This window comes from Echinops telfairi, unplaced genomic scaffold (genome assembly GCF_000313985.2).
Source record: "Echinops telfairi isolate 266 unplaced genomic scaffold, ASM31398v2 ScPeMD7_44;HRSCAF=162, whole genome shotgun sequence".
In the NCBI taxonomy this organism is placed as follows: Eukaryota; Metazoa; Chordata; class Mammalia; order Afrosoricida; family Tenrecidae; genus Echinops; species Echinops telfairi.
This window is the reverse complement of record NW_022103942.1, coordinates 2263950-2273343: the sequence shown is the minus strand read 5'-3', so window position 1 is coordinate 2273343 and position 9394 is coordinate 2263950.

Sequence of the window (9394 nt, the reverse complement as noted above, 5' to 3'; positions counted from 1 at the left end):
GAGAACTCGAAAGGAGAGGCTTCACCACCCATTTATCCCTCCGCCTTTCAACCAGCACCACATGTGATTATCGGCCAGGCTGGCACAATTAACTAACTCATCCTTCTTGATCTGCCAGTAGAACGTCTAAGGCCCATCTATGGTCCGTTACTTGGTTGGAGTATTCTAATGAGCTACGCCCAGCCTTCAAACCTTGTCCTACAACTTCATCAGGTCCTTCTGTAAGTACCAAAGAAGTATGGATTGTGTGAGCTTTCTAGGCTACTCCTCCAGCTATGCCTTCTCCAGCTCAGACCAATGCTGTAAGGCCCAAGGCTACTTGTTTCTTTGGAGGGGAGGTCGCCATTGGCTCGGTAACCAAAGGCATAAGATTCTTTAAAATGTATAAGGTTCCTTCAAGAGGTACAGCACATCCAGTCATACATCTGCCTCATGCAGCTGAATGATCAATGTAATTTAGAGCCCAGGATCTTCCTTTATGGTCCTGACAGGTGAACCATAATCCTGAGTGGGTACAGGCTACTACTGACAGCTGTTATCCATCTAGATCTGTAAAAGGGAAGGATGGAAGTGCAAGATGTCACACCTGGTGCCTCAGGGTCCCCAGAAAGTAGAGTCTTATGTAAAAAGGAATTCTCTGTCAAAGTTCCATCTAAGGAGTCTGCCCACATGTATTGAATATAGTGGTCCACTTTCCACATCTGTTGATCTAAACATTTTTGATGCCTTGGGGACTATTGAAACATTGGTAAGTGAATGCTTGGGAGGGATAACAATACTAAGTGAAAGTCCCAGCTTGGTGACACAGCTTAATCTACTTATCCAGTTTCCAAAAGTATATACAAGGTGTCTTAAAGTATTTGAGAAAGCCCCCACTTACTGTGGATGGCATCTGATCCTTGGGCCATATTAACAACCGAAAAGGCTGCAATTCTGGGAATACACCTGAAGCATTCGAAAAAGGCTGAAAACACCGGGGAAAATGCCTGGTATCATTAACTGTGATACTCTTAGTGGTTGAGATATGTTAAAATGTTCCTCATCTGTAGCACTTCCTTATTCTCACAAATGACCAAGAGCAAAAAAACTAGATAAAAGGAACAAGGAAAGTTGGACTGGTTCCACTCTGGGTGTTTATCCATGGTCATACCTCAGGTAGATTTGTTATAAACCTCTAGGAGTTGTGAGATAGCAAGAAGAAACGAAACTAGCAAGGCCACCATCTTAGAATCCTGACTCCCAGGTACCAGTGGAGAAAGGCTGGTGAAATTAAAGCAAAGCTTAAAAAGGTATCTGTGAACAGAGATACTTTGAAGGGCTTTATGGCAAACCCAGCAGTCACTCGAATTGGCTTCCTGTACTAGTATTTGAGATAGGTCTACCAAAATGTTGTGGGAGCCAACTGAGGTAATACTTCAAAAATACACATACTCAAAAGTCCAAAACCAAATTTTACCAACCAGGGAACTCATCCACACAAAATTCTTCATTATCATTGGTAAGATTGCGAGCATAACAATATTTTAGGCACACTCCACCTATATGCAAAACACAAGTGAAGAGCAAAACAAGCAAAAGAACCCAACCAAACAAAAGCAACAGGCATAATTTAGAAGCCCAAGGAGTACTCATTTAGTCTCCTTCTTCCTGTTGATCCGACACGCTCATTCTCTTCTGGAACGGTTTCAGGTCTTCATTGGGTTCACATTCTCAGTTAGATGAAGTCAAGTCTGGGAAGGAGTGTCAGTCCTATTAATTCAAGAAAGGTGTATAGCTTAATGGCTATACAAGTCTCTGTGTATAGCTTAATGGCTGTGGGAGTAGAGAGAAGATATTTAGGCCGAACCCACACTAGCCTGAGTTGTTGGTCAGTTCCTTCCTCCCAGTCTAATACTAGGACCCATTCCCCTGGTTAAAATGTTATCTTGCCTTCTTCCCCAGAGGGGGAAGGACATATCTTTTGTCTATAATGTAGGACAGCCTGCTGAACTTGACCAAGATTAATTGTAAGCTTTAACATGGCATGCTCCTCGTGGTGGGTTTGGAGGACCGAAATGGAGAGAAGTTTTCTGTATATGAGTTCAAAATAGGGTAGGCCAGAAATCTGATGGGGGCCTGTTCATACTTGTAGTAGGCTAATGGTTAACAAGTCTACCCAACTGGGCTGGGTTTATTACCTTAATTCGGAAAGAGCCTGCCAAAGTGTCTGGTTCATCCACTCTACTTTCACCAAAGATTGAGGATGTCATGCAGAATGCAGGTAGTATTGGATGCCCAGAGCATGGGATACTCCTTGTGTGATCTGGGACACAAAGAATCACCCATTATCCCTCTGGATGCTTCTGGGAAAGACACACCTTGGGACAGATCTCGCAGGAGGCTCATGACAACCTCTAGGACTCTCTCGGTTTGTGTAGGGTAGTGTGATACTTAGATTTTTTGTGCCAACATGGCTCCCGTAGGAACATGTGGGAGGAATTTGGTCTGTCAATGAAGTCACAGCTTGATTGGAGGGCAATCAAGATAAATGGCTCGCTGGAGGTTGGCCACACTCTATCTGTTTCATCTACCGTTGATGAGTCACTCCAAGCAACGCTGATGGCAGCCAGGGCCTTGGAGATGCATCTACTGCCATTGGATCTACAAGACTCTGCACCCACTGGCCTGTGATTCTACAATCCTGAATTCTACAATTTTGTGTGACTGCATGAGTCTGAAGAGGGATTTATGGACTAATATTAGACTTATGGACTTGATCTGGACTGGGCTAGAATGTTTGTTTGATATATAATTACTTCTTGATAAAAAGCTCTCTTTCATACATATATGAGTGTCAATGAATTCGTTTCTCTAGTCAACCCAGCCTAACACAGGTAGCCTACTACCAGTCAGAGAAAGTGTCAACTCAAACCAGAACATCTGCTCAGAGGTATACAGATGAAGTCAACTTTCCAGTCATCCCTAGGGTAGGTTCCTCGTCATTGAACAGGTCACAGAAGTGGTGATGAGACTCGATCACCCTGTGAATTATTCACTTGGCAAACTTGGGTCACTTCTCTGGCAATCAGGTGGAGTCCTGTACTGTTGCCACTATATTTATTAGAAGACTTAATTATTTGACTCTAGTGTGGAAAATCTGATAGAACCTGGTCATGAATTTCCAAAGCAATGCCAAAGGGATAAATGGCATTTGTCCCTTAACCTACCAGCTTATTTCATTTTTACCAGGCTCTCGTCCTTGGCCCATTCTTCCTCCTGTGGGCAATATGGAAACCTTTCAGGATCTGACATTTCTAGTGGCAAGAAACCAGTGTACAAATCTTCATGGCTGCTTCTTTAGCTTCCATATCTGCTAAATAGTTTCCTTGGATTGTGGGCCCATCTCTCTGCAATGGATTATATAGCCTCCTCAGGACCCTGTAAAGCAACTAAAAGCTTTTGAAAGTCAGGCCCATACTTGATAAGGATATTCTTGGCTGTCAACAATTTCCTTTCTTTCCATATTTGGCCATAAGCGTGAGCCATGAAAAGGAATACTTATTACCTGTAAAAATGTGCGCACCCCACAAGCCTCAATAAAATTATTTTAGAAATAAACAAACAAATAAAAGCATATAGCAATTGTGAATAAAGGCAATACATTTTTTCACAACTTACATTTAAACTGTACTTAAAAACTGAATAAAGCTTAAGCAAGACTAATGATCCTGTCAGAGCAAAAAAATATTTTTTTGACTAGATAAAAATTTGACAGGGGAAAACATCTGAGAACAAAACTTCTAGCTGATTTTCCTGGGCAGCCAAGCAGACCAATCAGTCTGATCCAACATCAGATGCTGCTGAGAAAGGAGACAGGGAATCAGCGCTGCCATGACACGTTAAGTACAGGTAGAGGCTGAATGGAATATACTAAATTCCATGGTAGTTGACTTCTACTTCTTTACAACTGGTCTTTATGTAGGATCCACTTATCACAATGGCTCAGTATTGGTGGCTGGTAGCAACAGCCAGGAAGTTTTCATTGCCCTTCAACTGACCAGCCTTACAATGTGTGCCTGTCAATAACTTGCTAAAAAGCTAGCAAGTTATTAAAGAGTGTAGTTTAGCGTTAGCAGGTTCTTTGCCTTTCTCGAATACTCTTTACGGCACAAAACCTCGTTTTCTATGCAACCTGAACCTAGGGTAATATGGTATCAGTTTAATAAGCCAGGTCAAGGTCTGCTTAGTGTTCATAATGGCAGTGTAGTGAACAAGAGCTGCCCTACTGTTTTCCATTTCTGGATCTTCCACATGACCTGTCGTTTCTCCCTCTGCTGAGTCACACTGATTCTTTTTAATAGAGGCAGCCTGTTCCATTTCAGAGTAAAATTTCTCTGCTCAGCTCAGAGATCTTGTATTTTTACTTTGGTTCCCACAGCTTGCTTACTTGAGTCATAGAGGTTTCTTAAAGCTAAAATTGGCAAGTGAATTGAAAATATAGAACAGTAATTTTAGAGCTCCATATACTGTGGGGGCTATCTATATGGAATGGATTCTTTTTAGAGGCAACCTTTTCCCCTAATTGCAGCAAACTTAAAATTCCCAATGTGTTCATTTCTCAACATAAACACTAACGGAAGATATAATGAAACTGATACACTCATTAATGGCTCACTGATTATGGATTTGAACTTCTTCCTGTTCTACTTATTTGCTCTGCCTAATAGTGAATAAAATTGCTCTCTAAATTTCCCTAGGGTGAACACAAATTGAAGAACTATCTGGTGGCATGATGAAATAATTTATAGCACACCGATACAATGGCTAACTTTGCTGTAAGATGATGAGAGGTATGTGTCCTGGAGGATCAAGCAGTGTTTCATTCTGTTGTCCACCGGGTTTTCATGAGTTACAAGCGACTTGGGGGCAACTAACAACAACAACAATGGGAATAAATGTTTAACAATCTATTTGGGTGGAGGGATTCTAATTTGCAGCATTAGTCAATTTCCAGATTATAAATACCCCCACAAGGGCAGTTTTCAAGATACAAACTTGACATCGTTGAATGTCACTTAACACAGAGTTCGAAAGAGATTCGTAGTGGTTACCTATTCATAAGGTCTGCAATGCTACTTTTTCAACGGTTATAGTCTTGGAAACTCACAGGGGGAATTCTAGCCTGTCCTATATGGTCTCTATGGAGTTGGAGAGTTTAGAAAGAGATGCACACAACTAAAATTGGCTATTACAAGCTGTTATGAGTAAACTCAGCATATCACTGGTTATGTATGAAGATGGAAAGATATTTGAAATACATTATGTGTTAGAGGCTATTTCCATACCAATTCCTACACCTATGTGTCCTTCTGTGTATGTTGTTTAAATTTCATAGAACTATACAACAAAGAGCAAGTTTTACTGTATGGATATTTAAAAAGTAAACAAGAATGGTACCTATCCCCAAACAAAAACAAAATCTATGTGTCTGTAATTATAGGTCAGTGTCAATACACACCAGCCAGTTGCTATGAATTGATTCTGATTCATGCACTCTATGAGGTTTCCAAGACTGTGGCCTTTTGGAAACAGATCAGTAGGCCTTTCTTCAGAGGTTCCTCTGGGTATATTTGAACCACCAACCTTTAGTTCAAGCACTTTATTGTACCACCCAGGGATGTCTGTCTATATATAAACACGCCAAACTATTAACAGTTGTCTCGGGAGAGATGGGAAGCAGATATTCACATTTTATGTCTCTGCTTCTATACTGGTTCACTTACTTAAAATTAAATTACCAAAAAAATAAGCCTATAAAAAACTAAATATCTAGTAGACGACATTAGCATGATTCATCTTTCCGTTGCTGACTTTTCAGTCTTAAAATAATCTGGCTCTTAATTACTGATCACATTTTTTGCATCATTCTCTTAATAAAAACTATTTTGAAAACAAATAGACACTTCTTCTGGAGTTATAGTTACCAAAGAAGGATCACAGACCAACATTTAAAATGGATAACAGCAGGGTGACATAAGCCAGGAACAGAACGTGCAAATTCATTGTGATCTCAGCATTGATCCTTTGATTTTAGAGAGAGAAAAAAATGCTTAAAAGGAGAGACTGTCTTTAAATAGTTACATTGAATGGGTCTTTGTGGAAAGCTAAAGAAAAAGGTACTGTCAAGAGGAGAGTGATTTAGCCAAATTCTTTACCTATTACTGAAGACTATACTAGAAGTAGTAGTTGAAATTGCTTTTCCTTGTGCTTTCTAACAGGATAGTGCCCAGACTCATCAGCCTAGTTACCTCCTAGTTACCTCTACTATGTTCCCTCCCTTGTTCCTACCCTCCCCTGCTCTCTTTTGTTTCAGATATGCCACTTCCCTAGCCCTTGCAATTCTTTTACCCTGACCTGATTCCACCTTCTTGCAGACTTTGAGTTCTACAGGTCAAGCACCACACACTCCCTTTAGTATCCCTCTTGTTTTGAGAGGGTTTTTTCTCCCTTTTTCAGTGAGATTAGTTCACAACAGTGGCTTTCAAGTTGTTTTATTGTTGCTGTTATTTTAAAAATTATTTTAAACCGAACCTTTCTTTAAAATGTAAGCAGAAATCTATAAAACAGATAAAAGCTATTTTGATTTGTGCTGATGCCTGAATCCAAACGGTAGTTTTCTGCTGAAGTCTGCGGTTGCAGACAGAACTCTCATTCCAGGTTACACCTTGAAATAGTCCAAAAGCCATCGTGGATGTTTTACACACATATTTCTGAACACTAAACTTCAAAGGTCACCAGGACAAATCCTGGGGAGACAAAGAGAGTCAGTAGTCCTGCTCAGTCTCCCTGATAAATTTGGGAAGACAGGAAGAGGTAGTTTGCGGAAGGAAAAAATAGGTCACTTGGGGTTTGACCTAAATGTATCTTCTTCAGAACTTGTCTGCTTTGATAGGTGCTGTTGAAACCATAATTACTCATAGCAACCCTATATATATATACCACAGAACAAAACATTGTCTGGTCCTGGCTATCCTTACACTTGTTATGTTTGAGTCTCTTATTTCATCCACTGTGTCAATCAATCTCCCAGACTGTCTTTCTCTTTTATTCCTAGCATGATGTCATTTTCCAGGGACTAATCTCTCCTAATTACATGTCCCAAGTACGTGAGACCAAGTCTCACCATTCTTGCATCTAAAAATATTCTGGCTGTACTTCTTCCAAGACTGACTTGTTTGTTCTCTGGCTGCCCAAAGTATTTCCAATATTCTTTGTCAGCACCATAATTCAAATGCATGGATTCTTCTTTGCTTTTCCTTATTCAATGTCCAACTTTTACATGCACCTGAGGCCATTGAAAATACCATGGCTTGGGTCAGATGCACTTTAGTCTTCAACGTGCCACCCTTGTTCCTCAACACTTTAAAGAGGTCTTGTGCAGCAGATTTGCCCAATGCAATACATCATTTGATTTCTTGACTGCTGCTTCCATGGATCCAAGCAAGATGAAATCCTTGACCACTTCAATCTTTTCTCTGTTGATCATGATGTTACATATTGGTCCAGATGTGAGGATTTGTTTGTTCTTTTGATTTTTTTAAAAGTCATTTTATTGGGGGCTCATACAACTCATCACAATCCATACATACATCAATTGTATAAAGCACATTTGTACATTTGTTACCCTCATTTTTTTAAAAATATTTTATTGAGGGCTCGTACAATTCTTATCACAGTCCATACATTCATCCATTGAGTCAAGCACATATGTACACCTGTTGCCCTCAGCAATCTCAAAACATTTGCCCTCTACTTTAGCCCTCAATATCATTTGCTCATTTTCTCCCTCCCTCCCCCCTCCTTCCTGAACCCTTCATAATTCATAAATTATTATAGTTTTGTCATAAGTTACACTGATTTTTTATTTACATTGAGTTGTAATCCATACCGAAGGCTGTTATCTTTGATCTTCATTAATAAGTTCTCCTGGTCCCCCTCACTTTCAACAAGCAAGGCTGTGGCATCTGCACATTGCAGGTTAATAAACCTTCCTTCAATCTACATTCTTCTTCATATAGTCCTCTGAACTAGACAGGGTAATTTTCCTTTTTTTTGTTCTTCACTCATTCTAACTTGTCGGATCAATAATAACAATTATAATAATAACCTCCTGACTGTCATTGCCATAAAATTTGTATAAATGATGTCTGGGAAAAGCAACTGTTAGCAATTAACTGATTTATGAAAGAAATCACATCTCTTCTGAATTTTCTATATATGCTGTTGGTTCTGTATTTTTTTTGCACTCAGACATAACTTAGATGATGTGTTGATGCTGAATAGAATTTGTTTTCCTCATTATTATAACTTTGTGATCATTTTCCTCTAGGACAGGTTGGAGCAGGGATTAGGCAGGAGCATAAACACTGTTAAAATCTCTTTCCTTTCACACTCTGGAAGACCATCTAAGTTTTTGTGGAAACTTCTTTGAAAACCATCATTTAATCGCTTTATTTAGTGTATGTTTTCCTTATTAGATCTGGAGAGTGCTTTAGAATGAGTGGCCATAATTAGTAAATAAAAATATAGAGTGCTCATCTGAATTTCAGCTAAAAAATGAGTAATTTTTTTTAGTGTAAGTATATCCATGTAATATTTAGAGCATCTCACTGCCATCGAGTTGATGGACAGGGTAGAGCTGCCTCTTTGAGTTTTCAAAACTGTAATTATTTAAGGGAGTAAAAAGCCCTTCCTTTCTCCTGCAGAATGGCTGGTGGTTTTGAACTGTGGACCTTGCAGATCTCAGCCCAATGCATAACCACTATGCCACCAGAGCTCTTTTATTTAGAACATACTTACACCCCCCCCAAAAGGGCGTTTGTTAGGAATCTGAAATTAAAATTTAACCAGTATCCTGTATTTCCCCCCCCTGGAAAGATAACCCTAGAGGAAATTAGGGCATTTGGTCCCACAGGATCCAGGGTTACAGAGAAGAAAAGAATAGTCATTTCCTCTTGTCAGAACTACAATATTCACCAAAGACTTCTTTCTTTATTTTGCAATACTATCATATTTATAATGAATATTTACAAAGAAATTTAGATTCCCACTTAACAATTTCTACACAAGTTATTTAGTGATATTGGCTACGTCTTTCACAATGTGTTATTATTTTCATTCATTATGTTCTGGTTGTTCCATTTCCTGTTCTCTAGTTTCCCTGTCCCTTACTTCTTCCTGTTTACTTTAAAGTTATTTTTGACAATTTGGTCTCATATAGACTATTTTTCTAAAGTAGCTCATTATTCACTGGTGAGATGCATTATTTTATGAGTCATTCTGTTACTAAGCTAAAAAGTGACCTCAGGGGATAATTTTAGTTTAAGGTTTGAAGTGCAATAGTCTCAGGGAGTCC